The sequence below is a fragment of the Hylobates moloch genome, unplaced genomic scaffold (assembly GCF_009828535.3).
Source record: "Hylobates moloch isolate HMO894 unplaced genomic scaffold, HMol_V3 SCAFFOLD_16, whole genome shotgun sequence".
In the NCBI taxonomy this organism is placed as follows: domain Eukaryota; kingdom Metazoa; phylum Chordata; class Mammalia; order Primates; family Hylobatidae; genus Hylobates; species Hylobates moloch.
In genome coordinates, this window is record NW_026652291.1 from 16,410,477 (window position 1) to 16,419,322 (window position 8,846).

Sequence of the window (8,846 nt, forward strand, 5' to 3'; positions counted from 1 at the left end):
TTTTCATCTCCTCTCTCCCATTTGATTCCCAGTCACTTTTGCAGAATAAAAATGTGAGTTCTCCAGCCCTACTCGCCTCTAGGCTTACCTGGAAGCTCATTAGCACGTCTGCTCATCAGGGGCACATTCTCTCCAAGTCCCTCTTTTGAACAGCACAGAGGAGCCAGCATGGCTTTGCACTTTGGTCCTTCCCTTGTTCCAGCCACACCAATCTCTGCTGGGGAAGGTGTGCCTTAGTGATATATTCCTCAGTGTTATGAATGATTCCATAAGTGGCAGAAGTTGCCACAGGAAACCTTGGCTTTAAGAACTTAACTTTTTCTCTATATTACATCCATTTTAATGGGGAGAAAAAGAATGCTTCATGAGGTTAGGTGGATAAGTAATTTGCCCAGTCTAGCACAGCTAGGATCCAGGAGAAGAGGGATTGAATCCAGGTGTGGTGATGGCAAATTTATGCCATTTCCATGATGGCATCATGAGTTCAATAAAAATTGCATTGCTGTATTTACCGAGATTCATCATCCACACGCATTCACTAAACTCTTACATGAAAGCACCAGGCTAGATAGGTTGTGGTTGGGGGCATGAGGACGGAAAATCAATGGTCCCTTCCTAGAAAGAATTCTTCATCTCACAGTGAGACAGACCAGATGGCCAATAAACTAAAGTGGAAGTTCAGGAAATTCAAGGAAAACAGGATAAAATACTCTGAAAACCCTTTACCTCTCTATTAAGGAAGCAGGAAGGCAGTGATTATGAACTTGGACTCTGGTGACCCTGGGCAAGTTCTTTACTTGCTCTGTACCTCACTTTTTTTCAGCTGTAGAATGAAGACAATAATAGAACCCTTCTTATAGGGTCGGTGTGAATGTTAAATGGATTAATACATGCAACATACTTAGAACAGCACCTGGCACATAGCAAACACTCAATAAATGTTAGCCATCACTATTAACATACGGTGTATGTGGCCAACAATGATTTTACCTGATAGATATTATGATCCCTGATCGTCAAGGGAGGAAACTGAAGCACAGAGATAAAACAATGTCCTCCAGGTCACAGAGTCATTTTGCTGCAGAGGTAGGAATAGTAAGCAGGTCTTGGATGCTGGTCCAGCATTTTCCTACTCCTGCGTGTCCCAACCGAGAGTTGAGAGTGTACAGGAAATACTGCTGATCACTCTTTTTGGTAGAAATGGTGGCTTTGATTTTGAGTGGGCTGTATTCAGGAATGGGTGATAAGGAAGGGTGACGTGATAAAAAAAAGACGAGTAGTCATTCACCAAAATCCATTCTTCTCATCGTCCATGGCTAGGGTTCAGTGGCGGATGCACGCTTAACAGTGGGGGTCCAGGTTTCCCAACGTTCCTTGTGTTAGGGGCAGTGGCCATATTGAAAAGTTCTCACTTGCATATTGTGAGAAGAGGATGAACCATCCCCGAGATGACATCTTAAGACACAGAGTGTGGTGGGTGCACGGCCGGGCTCAGGCTGCAGTGCCCGGGCCCCTCGGCTGCTGAAGCCGTTGCCAGGCACAGGTGAAAGGGCTCCTGCACCACGCCCAGTGCGCCCCACCTGCCTGGCATTGTGCACAGCATGGGAAAGCGTGGCTGTTACAAACGCATTCTGATTTGGGGGAGCAGAAACCAACTACCTTCATACCAATCTCTCTCTCTTTAAAAGGTGAGGTGAATCGGTGATTTTCCTGAAAAATTACAAGTACCCAGCTAAGATCTGAATGCCATCACCCTACCCAGGGCTCTGCAGTTTTCTCATGGTGAACCCTTGATGGATTTGTTAGTTGCTTGAGAAATGACTATGAGCAGATTGAGGTTTGGAAGACAGAATTTTCATCCGTTGAAGAGGAAGAGTTGATTGCTGTTGAAATTCATTGTCTTTGCTGTGCTTCTGTTTTGTGAATTTTTAATCTATTACTTAGTGATCTTTTGGTGTAATTGGCCTGAAGTGAAAACCGCAGCCTATGATGGTGAACAGGCCATGCGTGAGCCTGTGCTCAAAGTCATGTTTTTGGCTGACACCCACTTGCTCGGGGAATTCCTAGGTCACTGGCTGGATGAATTACGAAGGGAATGGCAGGTGGAGAGAGGCTTCCAGACAGCCCTGTGGTTGCTGCAGCCAGAAGTCGTCTTCATCCTGGAGGATGTCTTTGATGAAGGGAAGTGGAGCACCCCTGAGGCGTGGGGGGATGATGTGGAGCAGTTTCAGAAAATGTTCAGACACCCGAGTCATGTGCAGCTAAAGGTAGTTGCTAGAAACCATGGCACTGGTATGAGATGAACACATATGAAGTAGAACGGTTTGAGAAAGTGTTCATCTCTGAAAGCCCGTTTTCTTGGAAAGGATTAACTTCGTGATGGTCAACAGCATGGCACTGAAGGGGGACAGCTGTAGCTTCTGTTCTGAAGCAGAAGCAGAGCTCATTGAAGTTTCTTACAGACTGAATTGCTCCCGAGAGCGTTATCTTCTATATTGGAGAAGTGACACTAACCGTTCTGGGGAAGATGTTGCTCCTCCGGTGGAAAAGAACATCCCATTAAGGAGAACTATGATGTGCTCTCTCGGGAGGCATCACAAAAGCTGCTGTGTTGGCTCCAGCCACAACTGGTCCTCAGTGGCCACACGCACAGCACCTGCGAGGTGCAGCACGGGGGATGAATCCCCGAGCTCAGCCTCTCATCTTTCAGTTGGAGGAACAGAAACAACCCCAGTTTCATTATGGGTAGCATCACACCCACAGACTACGCCCTCTCCAAGTGCCACCTATCACGTGAGGACGTGGTTTTGATCATCTACTGTGGAGCAGTGGGCTTCCTTGTGGTTCTCACACTTACTCACTTTGAGCTTTTAGCCTCCTCTTTTCTTCCTGTGGTTTGAACCTGCTCAGAAAGCAGAAGACAAGGTGAAAAGCAGGCAACGTTTGCGCTTAATAATAATTATCAAAGCCCAAGAAATGGAACTTTGGGCAGAGATCATGTTAGAATCAAGTGGATGATGAGACCAAATATAGGCCGTCTCTGTGCATATCACAGAAATTCTCAATCACTGAAACGAGTTACTGCAGAATAAGTAGTAGATTGTACTGTTCTCATGCTATAAAAATGGAACAGCTACTCTACAACAACAACAACAACACAACAACAACAAAAGACACAGAGTGTGGTTCTTCCATGCTCTTTCTCCCTTTCTTGCTGGCTACAGAAATGACCAGATAGATTAGTAGACTCTAAAGCAGAACTCCTGAAACTACCTGTGTTGAAGAACATGATTTCCACCCGACTCCAATTTCCACCTATCACGGACCAACTTTTGGTCTACAACCTGTTCGGTGAGACGAGTCCACTGGTCATGTGCCTGGATGTCATGGCAATGTCAAATCGAGGTAAAAGTTTCTGAAAGCGTGTTATCCATGTCGCGACTCAATTCATGGTGGACTTTTACCAAGAAGTTTGATGGACTGCTACTTGCCTACAGTCCACACTGAAGCAGCACTGCTCCTGCACATGCAGAGACAAGCTGAAAGGTACCAGGGTTGCTGATGGCTACATGGGGCATAGTGATCTGCCAGCCTGGAATGTTCAAATCAGATGCTTACATCTGAGAAAAAGAAATGAAAAACCATATTCTTCACTGTATCTTAAGATTGCTTTCTCCAGGAGGTATGCTTTACCCTAATATAGATGGGTCATGCCATGTATTAAAAGGAACAGTGGATTTTTGAACCAGGCGAATGACCCCTGCTATAGCCCAAGCTGTACACATGTTGGCTGTACTTGCTGGGACAATGCCACACCTCCCCAGGACATTCCTGCGTGCCCGTGGTGTGCCATACACTGAAGGATGACACAAGGCCACCGATCCTCTGCCAACGGGTCCCTTGCTGGATTCCTTTTCATCTGTAGGTTCTTGGTATGTTGGGAATGATTTGGATCCAAGTAAATTCATCTTCCAAGGCTCAAAGGAAATCAAAGGTGTTGAAGTGCTTTGATCCAAAGGCTGGTAAGCAAAGTTTAGTTTGTAAAACAGCTGGTGCTGAGAGAAGATTGAAATAAGGATATGGGGACCCCTGTGAGATCTAAGAGATCCTGGGGGGCAGGGAGCAGGGCCTACACTTGGAAATTAGACTGACATGCTTCTGATGCCTAGAGTCACAAATTCCAGCTGAGTGCCTTTGGGCGAGTCACATGGTGTCTTCTCTGTAAAGGAAGACTGTTATGATGACATTGCAGGAGTGGTATGAAGGTCTCCAAGAAGGTACAAAAAGACCCGCATGCAGCTGGGTGGCAGCCAGGGCCCAGCAAGGAACAGATGGCACATTCAAACTGGGTGATTGGAGGAGAGAGAAATTAGGAGACCACTTACAAAGGCGCAGCAGGGATGGGGAGACTCACAAGACATAGCATAGCACCTGGCTGGCAATGGTGTGTATGGGCGGGGGAGTGGGAGTAGCTGTTATAGCTGTTAGCCTGAAGGGCAAAGGAGAAAACAGTTGTCAGAATCCAGAACGCTTGCTACATACAGGTAGCATGACGGGGAGGGTCGTCCAATAGGAATGGAGGTTGATGCCAGGACGTACACTGCCAACCCCTGGTGGTATCTCTACGGGGTGTGAACTGGAGAATAAACATCCTGACTTCACTCTCTTCCCACCCTCCTAACTCCGGCTGCTTCTTCCCGCTGGCCAAACTCCAGTGGGAGGCAGAGGATAAGGGGGCCTTCCAGGCAGGCCAGCGTCCCAGGCTCAGAAGCAGATAGAGAAGCAGGAAAGAGAATCCAAGAAGGCTAATGAGTGCATCCTCCCAACCCAGCATATAGAAGCTGCTCAACCTACAGGAACACTTTAAAAAAATTTATAGTCTTTGGATGTAACTGCAAGTAAGGTCACATGCTTCCGCTGAGGCACCACTTAACTGAAAATTGGACCTCGCAAATGCGAGGCATGCAGGTCTGTTCTCACCTGGAGCAGAGAGGATGAGCAAACAGTTCTCTCTGTGCTGGCCTCTTGCCAGGTCCTTTTCCACTTCTTTATTCCTCGTTCTCTGCTGTCCTTGCCTAGGAAACTACCATCTGGCTGCAACCCGCCTAAGGAAGGTATTGGTGAGTTGAGGACCTGGGGTACGTCCCCTGCTGCCTTAAGAGATGATTAGTGGCTGCTTGTCGGCAGATGTAGCTCAGTGGCATTTTAAATATCCAAATGTCCCCCTGCCTCATGAGGGAGGCCACGGACTATTGAAGGTGTTTCACACAGAGAGCCCTGATTGCTGTGGGAATAATTTCCTTCAACAGCCATTAAACCACTTCTGAATGTGTTATTAAAAAAGAAAACCAAGAGAAAAGGGCAGGGGCGTGTGTGGAGGGGGGCAGACATCCTTCCTATTTCCTGAAAAATATCAGAGCTCATAGGGTGAGCTTTAACTAATCGGATGGGATTTTAATATCAGTGTGTTGGCAGTTATGAGCGCACTGTCAGTCCTGCCTCTCAGCCTGGGGATGTGGGTGGGTGCGACTTGGAGTCCCATGAGGGCTGCCCAGCTGCCTCAAGACCAAGTATCGGCACAGCCCGGCACCCACTGGGGTGATTTGTCCCTGGGCTCCTCACCAGCATTCTCTGATCCAAGAGAGATGTTGTCTTAAGTCTTTGAGAGTAAATCAGTCTTCTCAGCTCAGGTCCCTTCCTCGGCAAAACAGCCAGTTCTTTAGTCAGGGCCTGTGCCCACCCCTACAAACCACCTACCAAAAGGTGGCTGGAATACATGGGTGTCCTTATCCACTCACTCAGCAAATATATATGGGGGGGGGCTGTATTACTCCATTCACACTGCTAATAAAGACATACCCGAGACTAGGTAATTTATAAAGGAAAAAGAGATTTAATGGACTCACAGTTCCACGTGGCTGGGAAGGCCTCACAATCATGGTGGAAGGCAAAGGAGGAGCAAAGGCACGTCTTACATCATGGCAGGCAAGAGAGAAGTGCCAAGCAAAGGAGGGGAAAACCGGGCACAGTGGCCCACGCCTGTAACCCCAGCACTTTGGGAGGCTGAGGCGGGTGGATCCCGAGGTCAGGAGATCGAAACCTTCCTGCCTAACATGGTGAAACCTCGTCTCTACTAAAATACAAAAAATTAGCTGGGTAAGGTGGAGCATGCCTGTAGTCCCAGCTACTCGGGAGGCTAAGGCAGGGGAATTGCTTGAACCTGGGAGGTGGAGGTTGCAGTGAGTTGAGATCGCGCCACTGCACTCCAGCCTGGCAACAGAGTGAGACTCTGTCTAACTAAAAACAAAAGAGGGGGGAACTCCTTATAAAACCACCAGATCTCATGAGAACTCACTATCACGAGAACACCAGCATGGGGGTAACCATCCCCATGATACAATTACCTCCTATCAGGTCCCTCCCACAACATGTGGGGATTATGAGAGCTACAATTCAAGATGAGATTTGGGTGGGGACACAGCCAAACCATATTAGGGCCTCTGCTAGGCACAGCTTCAGATGCTTGGGCTGCAATAGGGACAGTCTGCAGAATATCAATAGTTATGAGGGTTCCAGCAACAGCCAACCAGAACAGATATAAGTCAAGGGGCTGGAACAGGTCCTGCCGGCCCCCAGTGGGCCAGTCACCACCCTCACTGTTAGTGGTTGGTGATTTCTGGGGCCTTGCTCAGCACAGTGAGTGTTAATTGGTCTAGAAGTATTTCAGCATTTTACCAATTGTCGTAGTCATACTGACATGTGCCAACTGAACAAAACATGCCATGTCTCCCCTACGGAGTTTACTTTCTTACAAGCATGGAGAAGCAGTCAGCTTTTTCTTTTCCACCCTTGTTTCTTTTCTATCCTTGTCATAGGGATGCTTTTAAAGTCTTGCTGAAAAATAGGAAAAGCTCCATTTTCTGTGCTAGGCCTATATAGACTCTTTAAAAAATGATGAGACACAGGTTTCAGGCTATCAGGCACAGAGGTTGTTTGAGGCAACATTTGGTCTTCATTTAAGGCAAGGCTGTGTGACATTTAACAGTGTCTGTACCGTTTCGGCTTAGAGGCTCATCTAGACGGCTGTCACAAGCACGCTTGCTCCCAGTCCCAGAGAAATGAGTGAAGAGGGATTTTCCCACATATAAGGGACTGGGACAACTGCCCCCAAAGGGAGATGTGTTCTGTCCCCTTTTGATGCCTTATTTAGCGAGGCAAAATGATGGCTATGATGATACCCAGCCACCACTTCCTGACATCATCTGCCCCATGGAGGGGCTGGCTTTCCCTAACAGATCTCGCTCTGGATAGGAAGTTCATTCTCACAGCCACATGCAGAGCCTGATGGATTCTCACTTTGGAATAATGGTCACAGATTATGAGATCAGTTTTGTCCCTGGAAAGGAAGAACTGTAAAACAGTTTCTGTTACTATCCCTGGTCCATAAAGGGAGGTTTGCAAGCAATTTTTAGAAATATCATTTGCTAATCAAACCTGGATTTCTAGGTTGTTATCTGTTCTGAGAATTGCTAATGCTATCAAGAAGGCAAAAATGCAGAGAAAATACAGGATGTAGTGGAGAAAGCAGTCGCCATTTACAAAGAGAGAGGCAGCAGCATTATTTTTCTTAAAAATTACCAAAGGGGAGAATGGATGCCACTGATGCTCTTCTAAGTTACTCTTGGATCACATCTACCAAAAGTGTTCCTGCAATCTGTATGTGACAACATGCTAGTAAAGAGGAAAGCAAGGGAGCTATGGGCAAGATCGCCAAATAAGAACAGCTCCAGCCTGCAGCTCCCAGCGAGATCAAGGCAGAAGGCGGGTGATTTCTGCATTTCCAACTGAGGTACTGGCTCATCTCATTAGGACTGGCTAGACAGTGAGTGTAGCCCACAGATGGCGAGCCAAAGCAGAGTGGGGCATCGCCTCACCTGGGAAGTGCAAAGGGTCAGGGAACTCCCTCCCCTAGCCAAGGGAAGCTGTGAGGGAATGTGCCCTGAGGGACAATGCATTCCCGCCCAGATACTACGCTTTTCCCATGGTCTTCACAACCCACATACCAGGAGATTCCCTCGGCTGCCTATGCCACCAGGGCCCTGGGTTTCAAGCACAAAACTGGGCAGCTGGTCGGGCAGTCACCGAGCTAGCTGCAGGAGTTTTTTTTTCATACCCCAGTGGTGCCTGGAATGCCAGTGAGACAGAGCAGTTCATTCCCCTGGAAAGGGGGCTAAAGCCAGGGAGCCAAGTGGTCTAGCTCAGCAGATCCCACCCCACAGAGCTCAGCAAGCTAAGATCCACTGGCTTGAAATTCTCTCTGCCAGCACAGCAGTCTGAAGTTGACCTGGGATACTCGAGCTTGATGGGGGGAAGGGCGTTCACCATTACTGAGGCTTGAGTAGGCAGTTTTCCCCTCACAGTGTAAACAAAGCCACTGGGAAGTTCGAACTGGGCTGAATCCACCACAGCTCGGCAAAGCCGCAATAGCCAGACTGCCTCTCTAGAGTCCTCCTCTCTGGGCAGGGCATCTCTGAAAGAAAGGCAGCAGCCCCAGTCAGGGGCTCGTAGATAAAACTCCTGTCTCCCTTGGAACAGAGCAGCTGAGGGAAGAGGCACAGTTTCAGCAGACTTAAACATTCCTGCCTGCCGGCTCTGAAGACAGCAGCAGATCTCCCAGCACAGCACTTGAACTCTGCTAAGGGACAGACTGCCTCCTCAAGTGGGTCCCTGATCCCTGTGCTGCCTGATGGGGAGATACCTCCCAGCAGGGGTTGACAGACACCTCATACAGGAGAGCTCCACCTGGCATCTGGTGGGTGCCCCTCTGGGACGAAGCTTCCAGAGGA

At 48.2% G+C, this 8,846-nt stretch overlaps 1 pseudogene; it reads left to right on the forward strand.

The window, feature by feature from the left end:
* Positions 1–1,823: 1,823 nt before the first annotated feature.
* Positions 1,824–2,929, forward strand: LOC116484644 (metallophosphoesterase 1-like; annotated as a pseudogene).
* Positions 2,930–8,846: the final 5,917 nt, after the last annotated feature.